This window comes from Anopheles moucheti, chromosome 2, assembly GCF_943734755.1.
Source record: "Anopheles moucheti chromosome 2, idAnoMoucSN_F20_07, whole genome shotgun sequence".
Lineage (NCBI taxonomy): Eukaryota > Metazoa > Arthropoda > Insecta > Diptera > Culicidae > Anopheles > Anopheles moucheti.
Genome location: NC_069140.1, coordinates 97503760 through 97518671, shown reverse-complemented (window position 1 = coordinate 97518671; position 14912 = coordinate 97503760). Strand labels below are relative to the sequence as shown.

General features: G+C 47.5%; 1 long non-coding RNA gene across 1 annotated transcript; it reads left to right on the top strand.

The window, feature by feature from the left end:
• The first annotated feature begins 1171 nt into the window (after window positions 1-1171).
• Window positions 1172-3902, top strand: LOC128310443 (uncharacterized). Its single transcript, XR_008288875.1, has 3 exons — window positions 1172-1324; window positions 1401-1827; window positions 1943-3902. It is a non-coding gene; the product is annotated as an uncharacterized LOC128310443 (long non-coding RNA).
• The last annotated feature ends 11010 nt before the right edge of the window (window positions 3903-14912 follow it).

Here is a 14912-nt window from a genome sequence, read left to right as displayed (position 1 = left end):
AATCGAAAACTTAAAACGCCCGGCGCCCCCATGTGTGGCGCACTTCTCCTGAAGCGTGGCGAATTCTATTCGATGCGGCTCGCCGGTTAGAACATGCTAATATTGTATACCAACGGCAAAAAGATCGACCAGCTCCCACAGTGCGGGGCGCCATTTTGACAAACTGTCTTGGCGAATTAAGTTGTCGTGTCCATTAAAGTGACGCGCTCGTTCCGATTCACTTTCCGCACTGCCCTTGACAGTGTGACGGCACACGCAGGGGGGAAGATAGCGCGGGTCTGAACGCTGCAGGCGCGAAGAGCCCACCGCCAATTAGCGATTCATAACGGAGCAGTGACTTTGCGCCGCAGCGAGGAAGGAACCGAGCTGCCCGTGTTTACCGTCACGAGTGAGTGCGTTTTACATGTTTTTAAGAGAATTGTTTTTGTGTTTTTCAAAAATGCTGAGCATATGCTTTACGGCTAAAACACAAATTTTAGGGCAGGAATGCAGAACCATAATAATTTATAGTAATTGATTAAACACAATTATTTATGCAAACAGGAAGCTTTTGCGATTGTTATTCATCTACGCTAATGTTCAAATTTTAAAAGTGAAGCGTTTTCTGCTTGCAACACATCTTCTAACTCTTATCGACTATTTTAAGCCGGAACATTGTACCTCGTTAAAAAGTGTTTTTATTAACATCTTTAGACTTCAGGGTGGCAAACACAGAATTTCAAGTACGTCACGGTCTCTCTCTGGCACGCCACTTCAATCCAAGCAACGTGCTGCTACAAAAAGAACGTCCCGTGTGCCCTTCCCTTTTGTAAACAACAGAACCGTCGCCGCGGGTCGCCCCAAAAAAAGAAAAACGTACACGAATGCACCTTTCAAGTGGCCCAATTATAAGTGAGACATACAGCTTCAGCATGTTTACCAAACAAAATGCGTTACACCACCACACCAGACGAAGGTGCAAGGATGGGAATGTATGCGAATGCGACCTCAAGCGACACATTTGCCTAGCATCACGCATACATTGCAGGGCAAGCCTCCTGCGTTTATGTGTTATCAAGAGATAAGGCGGTAATAAACGCGAAGGCAATGTGCGTTGCCCAGATGTGGCAGTAGGCTGTGGCTGTCAGTCTACCATTTGACGTATAGTGCGATGAACGTGCGATGAGCTAGAACGAAGTGATTTATTTGTTTTTTTGGCTGCCTGCAAGGAATGGTTTTGAATAACGCTTCGAAGTATCTGCTCCGATCCGATGGGGGAGTGCGTTAAATCGTGTTGCTATTGCTGTGCGTCCTGCTACAATACACCGATCTGCTGTTTTGGAAGGTTTGGAAACAAAGGGAGTAGAAATTGATTCGGCCCTAATCTTTCTCTCTCTCTCTCTCCCTCTCCCTCTCGACAGTCTGTGCTGTTTGCTGATACCGCTACTTGGATTGCTAATCATTCTGTTTGGGATAGTGTTTGGGATGATCGTAGGGCTAGCCTGGTTAGCACAAAACCACACCGAACCGGAATCTGTGAAGCGTATGCTTGCAATATTGGCCAACAGTTCCTCCAATGGATCGTCGGACGGGCATGCCATTGCGGAGTAGAGAAAGTAGGGCCACGATGGATGTAGATGTGCACGTTCTTATCATTCCATTATCGCTTCGTGACGGAGCAAAGGGACAGCAAAACAAACACATCTGCTGGAGGTAGTATTTGTTCACCGAATGATTGCAGAAGGTACGCTGGGACACCTTTGACTGATATTTAACTCAACGAGTGCATTAAATGAGGAGGTTCAGAGGAGAATTTCTAATTTTAACCCTCAGAAACAAGCGAAGCACGTAAGTATCTGCTCAATGCTATGCGAAACCTTCGTACCACGTTGAGAAAAAAGTAACTCAAAGGTGGTTCGTCGTTAAGGTCACATTTTAAACTTAATTCTCACATTCATTGCAGACGTTCTCGGATGGTCAAGGAAAACCCTGCGTACCCTAACCGCAATGCGTTGCCGGCAGATGCCATCTTCAAGATTAGATTTCCCCGATTGCCCACCGGCACAACCACAACCACAAAGTATAGGATATAGGTCAGCAGGTTCGAAACACAAAGTAAGAAGGGTCAGCATAATTAGCATGCAGATTGCGAATGCGCGATCGACGGCCAGCCCGAAAAAGATTGATGATGGTTTTCTGCACCGTTCCGTGACGGGGCCAGCGTGTGAAACACGCACTGGTACACTAGTCTTTATCAGATAATCGAAGATAGCGCAAAGATAGTGAAGCTAAAGCAAAAAGCTTTGCAAAAGCTTACGACAAACGGCCCGCCGGAGGTAAAATCTATCCAGCATTTCCATCACTTTCGGTCGATTTAATTGATCGACGGCTACGAATCCTACGCTCCAATTAGCCGATGCACCAAGGCAAGCATAAAACCGGCAGCATAATCGAAACCAAACTATGTATGCGCGCCCGCGTGCGTGTGTGTGTGTGTGCGCAATAATTTCGCCACCAGCCGGGTCTGCTGCACCACACCACACCGCCACTTTCACATGACGGGGTAAGAGCGCGATTTGTTTGCATCTTTTCCCTCCTGCACGGCGTTACATAAACGCTCCGGCAACACGAGCACCGCGTGTGGACCCCGTTGCAGTTCCACAAATGCACCACATAAAATGGTACGAAGCAAACAGCAAACAATTCAACGCGAAGGGGAGTTCCAATTTCCCACCTTGCTGCGCGCACGGCAGCATAGAACAGCATGAGAAGCGGGGCACGCACTGCAGCACCCACCTTCTCAGCCCAGCATCAAACCGAAACCGATGGACGGAGCTCCCATTTGGTTGTCATTTCGTTGTGTGTATCGTTTTTCTTTTTTTTTTCATTTAATTTAAAATTTCATCCCAGCTGTTCGGAATGCGTTGCGTAGCGGCACGCAATAACGGGGTGAAGAAATGCCCTCCAAAAACCGACGCACGCTTTCCAAACAGCAGCGCCCCTATTGGATGTGTGCCCATTAATTTGTACGCATAATATTTACGCAAATTGGCACTTTCTTCCGCGCGCGCGGCCCCGTGAGTCATGGATTGACATGATTGATTGGTAAAGTGGATGATGGATATCAGGATCCGGCGTTTTGGGTGTGGTTAGGGAGAAAATGTAAATCTTAAAAAAGTTCCACCTCAACATAAGGACGGGAAGTCTAGGGTGGATATTCCAACCAGGAGACCCCAAGGCGTAGGTTTCGAGTAGTCCGTTTACGTCAGTAAGTTTACTAAAAATAGCTTATATTGTGCAGAATTGCGCTGAAGGTTTAGAACCTTCCAATTAGTTTAAAAGAACGATCTATAATCATGGCGACCGTACACTAGCACTACAAATTAATGGTGATATACTTTAACAGCATTTTGACCTACATTTCATTGGAATCGCCCTACGGCAACGATAGCGAATGTGCTTGGAAAGCATGACCATTAAAATATAAATAATTCACCCTTAGCAAGTGATTTTAATCCATAAAATTCGTACAGTTCGTTCTGCACCGTTTCTGCAAGGTCCCTGACAACAGCCATTATGCACGCAACGAAGGAAACATATTCATTACAACAAGCCTCCTGCAGCGCTCTGCGTGTGTGTGTGTGTGTGTGTTTTGTAAGTGCGTATCGACTTACACGTCAATTACCTCATTCAACCCGATTGGGGTCTTCTGAGTCACTTGCAGCACAACGAGGAAGGATCCCCGGTTGAAGTTGAAATTGACCTCACACCGGTGGTACCGTGGCACGTAAAACACCAACGACGTCTTAAATCACAGCAGATCTTCAACGTATTCAAACCGAGAGGGAGACCGGTTGCGTTATATGTGCGTCATAAAGAATGCAGTAACGTTCAGGCGGTGGGTTCCAGGGAGGAAACTCAAAATAAAACGCAACCGAAGGCGAAGAACCCTTGCTTGCGGACGTCTTTTATGACCCGGGAAATGTGAGGTACTTTTATTTGCACGATGGTACACTGTAATTTGTCGTCAATTTTATTGCACCGTATGGCGGGTTACCGTATTTCCACGCTCGTAAAGTTTAATATTAAATCAAATGCCAGATAAGTCTAGCATCTCCGGCCAGCTGGTAAAATTGCGGCCAGGAGAACTGTACCATGTTTAACTCCCGCGCAGTTAAAGCCAACCAGAGGCTTTCGTCGGTGCGCTGTAAAATGCAGACCGCAGCAGATTGCGTAAAGCTGTCTGTGCGCCTACCCGAGCTCGTCCCGAAAAGTGTGGGGTGCCCATTCCCAATCTTCCAAAAAGCGTGAGCCACTTCCTAGAATCCCGTCACCGGTGGGAATTATTGCTTCTTGTTCGAAAATTGCATCGAACTACGGCGCGGCTGCGTTATGTGATCTTCTCCCGGTGCGCCTTTATGGCTGGAAAGTGTTTGCTCGACCGCCCCGAAACTGCCCCCCTCCCTCCCCTCCTTTCTCCCAAAACAAAACGTTTAAAATAGTGCTCCAGGTGAAGCGCACCAGAAGGCAGAAGCTTCCCACCGCCGCCATCGTTAACTGGGGACATGACACTAAACAACGCGCTCCCGGGTCCCCGTGGTGGAGACGCGCAGATGAAATGAATACATGCTCCAACAAAATTGGCCACACGCTTACCCTCCTCCCCGTGGGTGCTTCGGGAAATGCTACAGCCGACAAACAGACAAAAATGGTCCACACCGTCCGATCCGCTTCGCGTCGTGTACACTCTGCCGAGGAGTTTGATGGGAAAAGTAAAAACTCATCCGAAAAAACAAAACCACTCCGCCGCAGCTGGCACGAGGTATGGCGGCGGTTGGCAAGGGTTTCGGGACAACTGCTTTACTGCGATGCAATCGCATGCAGGAAAAGTGCAATGAAATGTGCACTGTAAAGTGAAAGACACAACCAACGGTGACTCGTCTTGTCTTTTCTCGTGGTACAGCTCCCCGTTTCAAAGGCTGCACACAAAAAGGTAGACCTCAGCAGCCGTTGTATAACATCCTGGAACGGCGTCAAACGGTAGCGTGACACCGCGCTTACCCTGCGCACAGTCCATTCCTTCTTTCCCTGCCTGCACAGTGTGAACCGTGTATTTCTCCCGTCCGACAAAAAAATGGGCCAATGGCTCCAAGCGGCGAGGGTTCACGCTGTCACGCAATAATGGCCGCTTGAAGGTCGTTTCGACTTCTTCGGGGGAGGGTGCTGTCGGGTGCAGGCTTGCAAATCACTGTTCAATAGTGGATCTCAGTCAGGGTGTTTGTTACGGATCGGTCTGCGTGTATCTGTGCTGTGTGGTCACATCAATCGTCCGCGTTAAACGAGTGATATCAATTTCAAGATATTTATAACCACGTACTTAAGAAGCGGTTCAAACAGTGAGATTAATCACCGGCATTGTTATAACAACCGATAGCTTGCACAACTGTTGTGATTTGTTTACTGCTCTACGCGTTCAGCTGTCAAATTTGACAGCTCCACTTGTTTGTTTACTTCTAGAACACTATTCCGCTACACTAACTACAGCGTTTCTAATTTATCTTTTAAATCGCTCGAATCACTAGCATCACTCCAAGATCCAAGATCAATTCATCCGATCAATCCTAAATCAATACTCTATCGAAGAATACTAGCCGGATTTATGTAAATGTGGGTAATCGCAGACTTGAAGCTATGCGCGCCCACCTTGGAGCGCTTGAGCGTGTTAGTGTGGGGCTTTGAGAACCATCCAAGTAGCGAGGTGCCCGTTGTCGATAGGTGCCAATGTCTTCGTCACCATCGTCGATCGTTTTTGATGCCTGCACCGTGTGCTCTCCTCCGGGGGGAAAAAGGTAGACCTCGCCGATCCGACCCCAATAAAAAAAGATGGCGGATGAGTCCGCCGTCGTGATCTTCTTAACCGTACCACCGCTAGATAGATGGACGCTGCCTGGTGCGATTTCCAGCTACGTTCCAGCCTCTATTGCTGCGCGGTGTTGTAGCCAGCGCCAAATGCCAAATGTTGCGCATCTTCACCGAACGCATAGTGGGCCCGTGCGGATTGGCTGTGGCGCGAGCGGATGGCACATGATGTACGCGCACGAAACTTGCCCGGCAGGTTTTTCCCCCTGTGTTTTCTGTGTGTGCCTGTGAAGAAACTGGCTTTTCTACTACTCTCGGTTTTGAGTTAAACCCATCGTCTTCGCCGCATATCACCACTGCCCCTGCTCTTACCTGCTGGGTAGTAGCAGAAACATCGAATCGAAACCGAACATATTACCTTCTATTAATGTGGCTTTCTGTGCGTCTTTTGCATCAAACCATCACAGCTATATTTAGCATCAGATTTACATTCCGACTCTTTAATCGGAATCTTTAATCTGTCCGTTTTAACGCTTTGCTCAATTATTAACTTGTGTTTTCTTCATTTTCTTGTCACTCTATCATACAAGGTCACGAAAAAGCATTGATGTGCCTTGAACAAACACCATGACTCACAGACACAGGCTTCGATTAACACCAGTGTGACTTACCGATCGAGTCCGGAAACCGGTCCGGCAAGAAAATACAAATTCCATCAAGCATCCCTGTACAGTCCAAGAATCTTGCCGAACGTGGATGTCCATGTGCGTGTAGAATGTGACAGATTGTTTACCTCACTAAGCATTCCACACCGCGGTCGCGGTCCCTCACAGACGCGTGAAGGTTTAACCCATCGTTTTACTAACCTAATTCACACATTAGGCAATTACGCAATCGGAGTGAGTCTGGCTTAAAAAGTGTTTTTTTAATGCTTTTTGTTTCTGTTTTTGACTCATGTTCAATGAACGCTTGCTGCTTGGATTCGCCCTCGTTACGCAGCGTACTGCCATGCCAGCCGACTGACTGGGTGACTTACAGCAGACCGATTCTCCCAATCACTCCCTACAGATCGGGCTGCAGTGTGTCGGTGGTGATCTTCACTGATCACGACATCATCCCCTACTTATGCTAAAGGGGGAGAAGAACGCGAGTGAGAGAGGAAGACACGCGCTTGCACACGCAAGGTCCCCTCGCAACGGCAAAAGCCGGCCGAATGGATTAATGCTCGGCTCGTACTGAAGATGCTGAAGATCATCGGGCGAATGATCATCAATGTGCTTATGGATGTGTGTGTGTGTTTTTCAGTGTGGACTGATGTCGAAAATCAAGCAGCAGAAGCGTGTACTAACATTCGTTTACTAACAGCATGCCAAAGTGAAACAGTGAAGCTGAATTTAAATTTTGTCTTCTTAGCACACGCACACACACACACACCAACATCTGACAACGGTACGAACATCTTCAGTAAAGTTGGTAGCAAAAGAAACTGTTTCCAACCATCGATGGCTGGACCCGTAAAGATCAAGTACACCGTTGACCCTCACATGGGAACTCTCCCCCCTCTATGCCCCCAGAAGTAACCTCAAAAAATGAAAGATTGCAATCATCATCAGCGGAGACTCTTTATTTAATATTACTACTATTGTCGTCCACACGCCTCTCGGAATGATGCGGAGAAGCGATTTGTTCCATATGTCCCCACACGCAAAACAAAGGCTCCGCTGAATTAGCTTCAGGTGGCCACATCCGACAGGTCTTTCGCCACACCGTCAATTGAAAAGATCTGTAGCGAAAGGTTTCGCTGGAATCTTCCAGCATCAGCGATAGGAATTGTTGAGTGTCTTCAAAAATAAACAATATACTTCCAAACGATCCTCCAAAAGTCTACGAGGTTGCAAAAAGGAGGATCATCCCTTTGCAATAAGCAACAGCTTCAGATCTGCAAGGAGCAGACCCTATCAGAGGCACCATTTTGGAAAAAAACCAAAACTTCTACATTAGCTAGCTCAACTTCTTCGTTGTGTCCAAAGTTTCGCGATTCGCAAAAAAGCGGTGAAGAAATACAGTTGCCCCCCGGGTATTGACGCACATTGCTGTTGACAGAATAAATACCAGGTTGGGCAAATATTATCGTTTGCTGCTGCTAAACCAACCTCATCTATCGGCTTGGTGTGACACATCTTGCACCGTTCGGTGATTTTGTTTGCTGCTTTCTTAACCTTGGGTATGAGGTAGCATTCAAAAAGGGAATTCATATGGCCCCGTACGTGCTCTTCTCGTGCATGCATCTTCCTGCCCCATTGTAGCAATTGTAGATTATATCACCGCTCGAGCTCTCTTTTCTTGGGGGCTCCCCTTTCCAAAGCGGTCCGATACGTTTATGGAACTCGAGCCCACCACACAAGCATCATCATGATGCCTCCCGAAAAAAAAAGAAACGGCAAACCCACTTCGCAACACTTCAAAGCACAAACCGAGGTACCGAAAGTAACTATCAGCTTTGTGCACCGAACGGCCCGCGGTCGAGCCACGGAGGAGGAACGAGATAGATTCCCACGATACAAATATGGCCTGAATGTGCTCCTGTCAGCAAAAATTTGCAATCGTTCCCGACATGCTTCGTCTCTCCGGGTAGGTGGACATTAGACCATTGTCCAACGCGTGTGCGCCCCAACGAGTCCGTTTGCTGTATGTGTGCAAGTGTGTGTTTTTTTGTGTGTAAAGACGCACTTTTTGTTTCGCTCCTCTTTCACATGGGAACCTCACCACCGTAGCAGAAAAGGAGGCAGGTTATATTTATGCTCACAATACGGTCCCATCCAGTCAAACAAACAAACGACTACTACGACCGAGCAAGTGACGAACCCAGCCCGCGCGAGGTTCTTCGATCGAAAGCTCGTGTTAAGGCTTGGAAGACCTGTTTGCAAACGATACGGAGGCGGATACGGCGAAAGGGGGACAGGTATTTTTGCACTGCCTTAATTATGCATGACAGCAGCGCTGGACACCCATGGACACATTTCGGCGTGAGACAGGGAAGAGGTGGCCCTGTTGCTTAATTATATCATTAGCTCGCATCGCTTTCCGGAATCGAGACCGGATATGTATTTTTTCGTCCGGAAAAGTTACGGCGGGGGGAAAATCTTGACACGGGACCGGCACATTTACATCCACCCCAGTTTGGGGGATGAAAATGTGCTTTTCCCTGTCTGCCGAAGCGGTTGTCTAGGTACCAGCAGAGCACTTTCGGTGTGGTGGCGATTGCATCATTCGAAGCGCGCGACAGGTTTTTGTCTAATTTTGAAGTGTACGCACTACGGGGGGGGGGGGGTTTTGCTCATGTCCCATTACCTATACCCATTTACTACGACACCTGCAACGACTGCAGCGACGGTCAACGAGGTGATATTGAAAGGTTGCATTGTGACCGATCGTGATCGTGGGTCCACACACTCCACGGTCAGCTGTGTGACGTGTGTTGGATGATCTTTGCTGCACTTGGATCAGATACTGAGCACCAATACCCATCGTGCGGGTCTTTACAATGTGTGCATTCCATTCGATCTGCGCGTTTCCGACGCCATACCATTTCTCTTGCGATCTTGCCAAGCGCTGGCAATAGCAAGCGCGGACGGAAGAAACCAGCCAAATGGCATTCCGTTGCTGCACCAATCGCTTTCTTTTCGAGCATTTGCAGCTAAATTCCTCGCCAAGATGAAAAGAGTGAACGATCAGACGCAATCGCAGTGCAAAGATTCGCATTTTATGACCCGCTGTTATCCTTTAGCTGGACTATACACTGATCGTTTGGTGGCTTTAATTTCTCGTTCGTTATTGTAAGGCTTCCATCATAAACTATATCTCGTTGCCATTTATCATTTGCTAAATACATTCCACAATGATAGAGATGTTAACTCTCTGCGCGTTTTCCGCACATTTCCATCTGTCGATGGGTGGTGAAATTTAATTAACAGAAACACTGCTATCAGTGGCAAAGCTAACCAAAAAAAAAAATCCTCGAACGCCAATCATAACAAACACTTTAACCAGATAATAACGAACTCAAAACGATCTCCGTTTACGCACACTTACCATCAACCTTCAGCCAACGCGCGAGCAGCGTAAACGCCCTTTCCTAGTGCAGCAAGTTCCATGCGTTATGCTCTCCTAAGCAAACCCCCTGCAAAGCATCCTCCCGCCACGCCGGGCTGCATTTAGCGTGCAAACTTCGGTTGTTTCCTTCTGCTTTTGTTTGCGACCATTCCTCCTTCGAGCCTCACACTAACACATACGAACGCATACACAAAACCATTTCCCGCGATACCGAATGGAAAAAAACTGCCTCGGAAAAGCGCTAATTGGTGCGGGTGAAAAGCACTTTTCCTTCGCGCGTTATGCACTTGGTGTAACAATAACAGCAACACTGACCAACCTCGCCATTACCGTGCACCCTCTCTGCCAACACCGAATCGCCCACGAAGGTGGCGGGTGGCTCACTGCCCACCGGTCAACAGCATACGGTGGAACAACTCTCTCAATCATACGCACATGCACACACACACAGAAACACACATATATGAACACGTTTTCCACAAAACGACAGTACCACACGTCGCACGGGCGGATTCGGAGAAAGGAAACGCGAAGCGCCCCCTAAACCGGAAGAAGTTTGAAACGGATTCAAGATGGAAGGAAAGAGATACTCCACCGGGTTTTCAAAGGAATAGCGTGTATAAGATAGCGAAAACAACCACTTCGCAACGGAGCATTAGTTAAGACGCGAATTGCCGGTTACGATTTGCAAAAAAAAAAGGGAAGTCGACATAGAAGTTATGTAAAATATTATCTTAGTGCCATGTGCTCTTGGTAGAGATTATGCTCGGCAGTTCATAACCATTTGTCGATCGGCAGTTGTGATTGAAATTCACAAGGTCAAAAAATATCCTTAGAAAATGAACAATTTAAATACAAACTGACATTGAGTGACGTTAACAGTCATCTAATATAAGTGATTATGAAACATTCGTGATATAAAAGGTCGCTTTTCTTATCAAAGCTTCATAATGTTTGAATACAAAATGGCCCCTTTAATGTCTCCTCTTATCCTTATGGCTTCCTTCGATATTTAGAGGAAAAAGGTGACAGTTGACACCATACATCACCCGCGCAACAAACCAACACCCACAGACAGCGAAGTTTGTTGTTATTTGTTGTGTGCCTTTGCTTTTCCACTTCCATTCGGTTCCGTTCCGATTTTTCCTCCCTTTTTAGCGGTAAACATATTTATGGTCTACGGTAAGTATGCGGCAAGTGCTTCTACTACGTCGAAAGCCATGTAAACATTCACGAACACACGGGCAGATAAAACAGGTCGCACGAAGCGGTACGATTAACGTAACGATTTGTCTACTGAACAAAAAAAAACATAACGAAAACCACCAGCCCGTGCTTTGGTTCGGTTTGTCACCGTAGGACGTCGTCACCAACGGCAAGGTCTACGAAGGAGGAGCATTAAATGATGTTATGTCCCTTTAACTGGGCATATTATGTTTGCTCTCAATTTTCTTCAGCAACTCCCCTTACTGAGCCACACTATCGAAGCACCCTTCGATGGTTATTGGTCTGTTTTTTTGTTTATTATATTTCTGTGTGCCTCTTTTCTTTTGCATAGACCAGCTCCTTAACTTTCTTCGCTTTTCACTGCGAGGTCCACTTTGGTTTGCGCTTTTGCATCGTACGGTGGTGAAGGGAATGTGATTGGTAATGTTTTGTTTTCCACTTTTCTGTCACCGGATTTTGCCTTTTATTTCGGGTTCGACACTTTTTTTCTCCCATTCTCACCTTCTTCCACTGGCTGGGAGTTTGTTTTTCTACCGGAAGTGAGAGCTTCCGTTTGGAAAGGGTGCGCGACACTGGGTAGCACTGTCCACACTCACCCGGAATGTCAAGAACCAGCCAGGCTAACAATCACACTCAAACACACTACAGCCGTACGATGGATTGTGTCGTTGGCAGGTGAGAAGATAACGAAACAAAAAACAGGCTGAGGAATGATACGTACGGAAAGACTTGAACGATCGCTAGCAAACGAAAACGCGACGAACAGAGAACACAGAGAGCGGTAACGGACGACCACCTCTGCGCGCACGGACTGTGTTGCGTACACTGATCACGGGGCAAGATCGCGGACCCGAACCGTACCGCCAATGTTCGCCGTCGAAGCGCTGCTTTTGGTGGTGGGGATGCTGCTAGGCCCCTTTGGGGGTGCCCAGGTCCGTTCCGATCAGCCGTTCCGAAGGGCGTCGCAGGAGAGTGAGAAACGAACGACTCAAAGACACGAACCCGAACATCGGCGAACAACTCCCCGGCGGTAGGTGGTTAATGTGTGGTTGTTGTCTGTGAAAGGTGTACCGGGGGCTCTCAGGTTCGCAGGTAGGTGGTTGGCATCGGTCTGTCTGCGTTCGTACGCAAAAGCCCCGTTTCTTGGCATACGATGGTGTGATAGACGGCAGACGTATGGTTCAAATGGTTGCCTATACACGACGGACCGACCGGTACGTTACCACACGCGCGGTTAGGATGATTTGGGAGGTGCAACTGAAAGTGCACATGCAATCCATGAGCAGCACACAATTACGTTCTACTCGTATCTTAATCAACCAGAATTTGATTTAAAGGGCGCCTAAAAAGAAAAATAAAACATTAGTTTCAAACAAAAATCCACAAAATGTACGGAAACTTCTCAACTCACCCTTCAATATCATCAGCTGAGCAAGTGATGTAGAGGACTGCGTCCGCATGCATATTACGCATACATCTACCCAGGGTTATAAACACCCGGTGGGAGTTGGTGACGAGCTAGAAGCACAACAACGAGCACTACCCCCATTCACCAGGAGTCGTCAACCAGGAGTCGTCCGAGAGTTGATTGAGCTTTCTTCCGGAGAATCCTTCTCTCATGGTGGTTGTTATGGAGATGAAAAGTAGTGAATCCTCTCTTGCTCACGAGCAATGCAAATAATCGCGCCACTGTAAAGATTCCCGCGGTTCGGTGCATTAAGGCACCGAGATGAGGCACATTGCAGGCAGCTCCACAGAGATCGGACTTGCAACGCGTTTTGCAAACCCAGCCGAGGAGTCATCGAGGAGAGGCCTCTTGCCAAGTGTAGGCAAATAAAGTGCAAGAGAAATATTTATCTAACCGTGTGTTTTCCCACCACATAAGGCAACAATGTAATGTTGCCACTGCTGTGATTGTAACTGGGAAAGAATATTCATGGCGGGACTCTAAATAAAACAGGTGGATGTCATATAGAAATATGCATATAGTTATAACTAATGTGTTACTATAACCTTTAATAGCAAATCTTTGGAACTCTTCCATAAAAATAGCAAACGATCGATTCATCTCCGTTGCGAGCCTCAATCACTGAGCAAATAGAAGCGTTACACCTACGACAATGGTCTTCTAGCAGCAAACAGCACACAAACACACGCGAATAGTTGAAACCTTTGCAACAAAGTTGCACATTGCACTGCTGGCTCAATGGCCAGACTGGATGGGACGATGGGACGTGATGAGTCGATAAGTCTTGCTTGCCAGTAAACACAACGATGGTGGACGGGAAGTGATAAATACACTGTCGTGAGAAGAATGCCGACAGCGAACTGTGTAAGCTGTATGGTCCGAGTTCTTAGGGATGTTTGGGTGGTTGGGCATTTCTTCACATCAACGGTAGAAGGTGATTATGATTGTTTTAGAGCTGTTTGAAAATGTTGTTTCATTTTTGGAAATTTTAAACCCCAACATACAGCCTCAACTATTTTAAAATTCCTTTACTACGTTTGTTCAATTCCAGTGGTTCTTAGTAAACCATTTAGTAAATCCTTTTTGGGTCAATAGGTTATGACAGCTGTGCTCATAAGGTTCCTGCTTAACCTGATGCCCTTAATTCATATTTAACTGCATATTTGTTTGCCCATTTCATCATCAAACCAGAACACACTGATTAATCAAATTATGGGCGATAAAAATTTATTGCCCTGCTTTGCGCAAGGGTTGCGCAAACGCTCTCCACCCATTTATCACCGCATTTTCATTCCGCGCACAAACACAAACAATTCTAATAGGCAGAATACTTTCCTGGTACGGTCAGGGGCTTTTTTTAACGATCGTTTTCGACTCCACTCGAAAGCGGATTTTACCCAGCGGACACTTGCCAGCAATCACTTTGCTACGATTGTTTGAGACGGAGGGTGCCATATTTCCTTCCATTTACATTACTTTGGAATGGACACCGTGCGGACAACTTTCCTGTGCACCGTTACGCTCCCACAGGTCTAATCCCGGAGCCGGAGCGGGGAGGAATGGATATGGATATGTCGGTTGCAGCCGGTTGAATAGAACACCGCGGCCACACATGACAACGATGCTCATTAACCGTTAACAATGAACGCATCCGTCCGAAAATGTCGCCTGTCCCTAACTGTTTCCCGGCGGTGTGTCTAGAGAGTGGCTTAGCTACCATCGCTACCATCATCAAGCAGCGTGCCGTAGTGAAGATGTCAAGGTCGACGGTTCGGTGCCGGAGAACCGGGGCGAAGGAAGCCGTTTTCCTTGACGCTATGGAAATTGATGCCTGATGCCTGATGATCGCCCGGCGGCACACTAGCGAAAGTCCGGCTCAGTTTGCTGATGATCTAACCTACCCGCCCCGCACTGCTCGCGCTGCTCGTTCGCGCATTGCGCGAACCTGACACCTCGGAACTAATCCGGCCAACTGTGTAGAATGTGTAGAATGTGAGCGAAAGATAGTTGCGACCGATCCACCTCTCCACCCCTCCCGGTTCGAACAGGCGCACGTTCGCGCACCACTCCGACTAAATGGCCGTATCCGTCGCAAAAGCGCGGCGACCATTAGTGTGTGTCCGGGCGTTCGCACCATTTCCTTGATATTTCAATCACCCGGGCGCGATCGTTTTGGGAGGCGCGCGGCCCCAAACCGTGTCGTGTGCCCGCGCACTGGACGCACTGGAGACGATACGATTTCAGGTGACCTTTTCGGCGTGGCTCA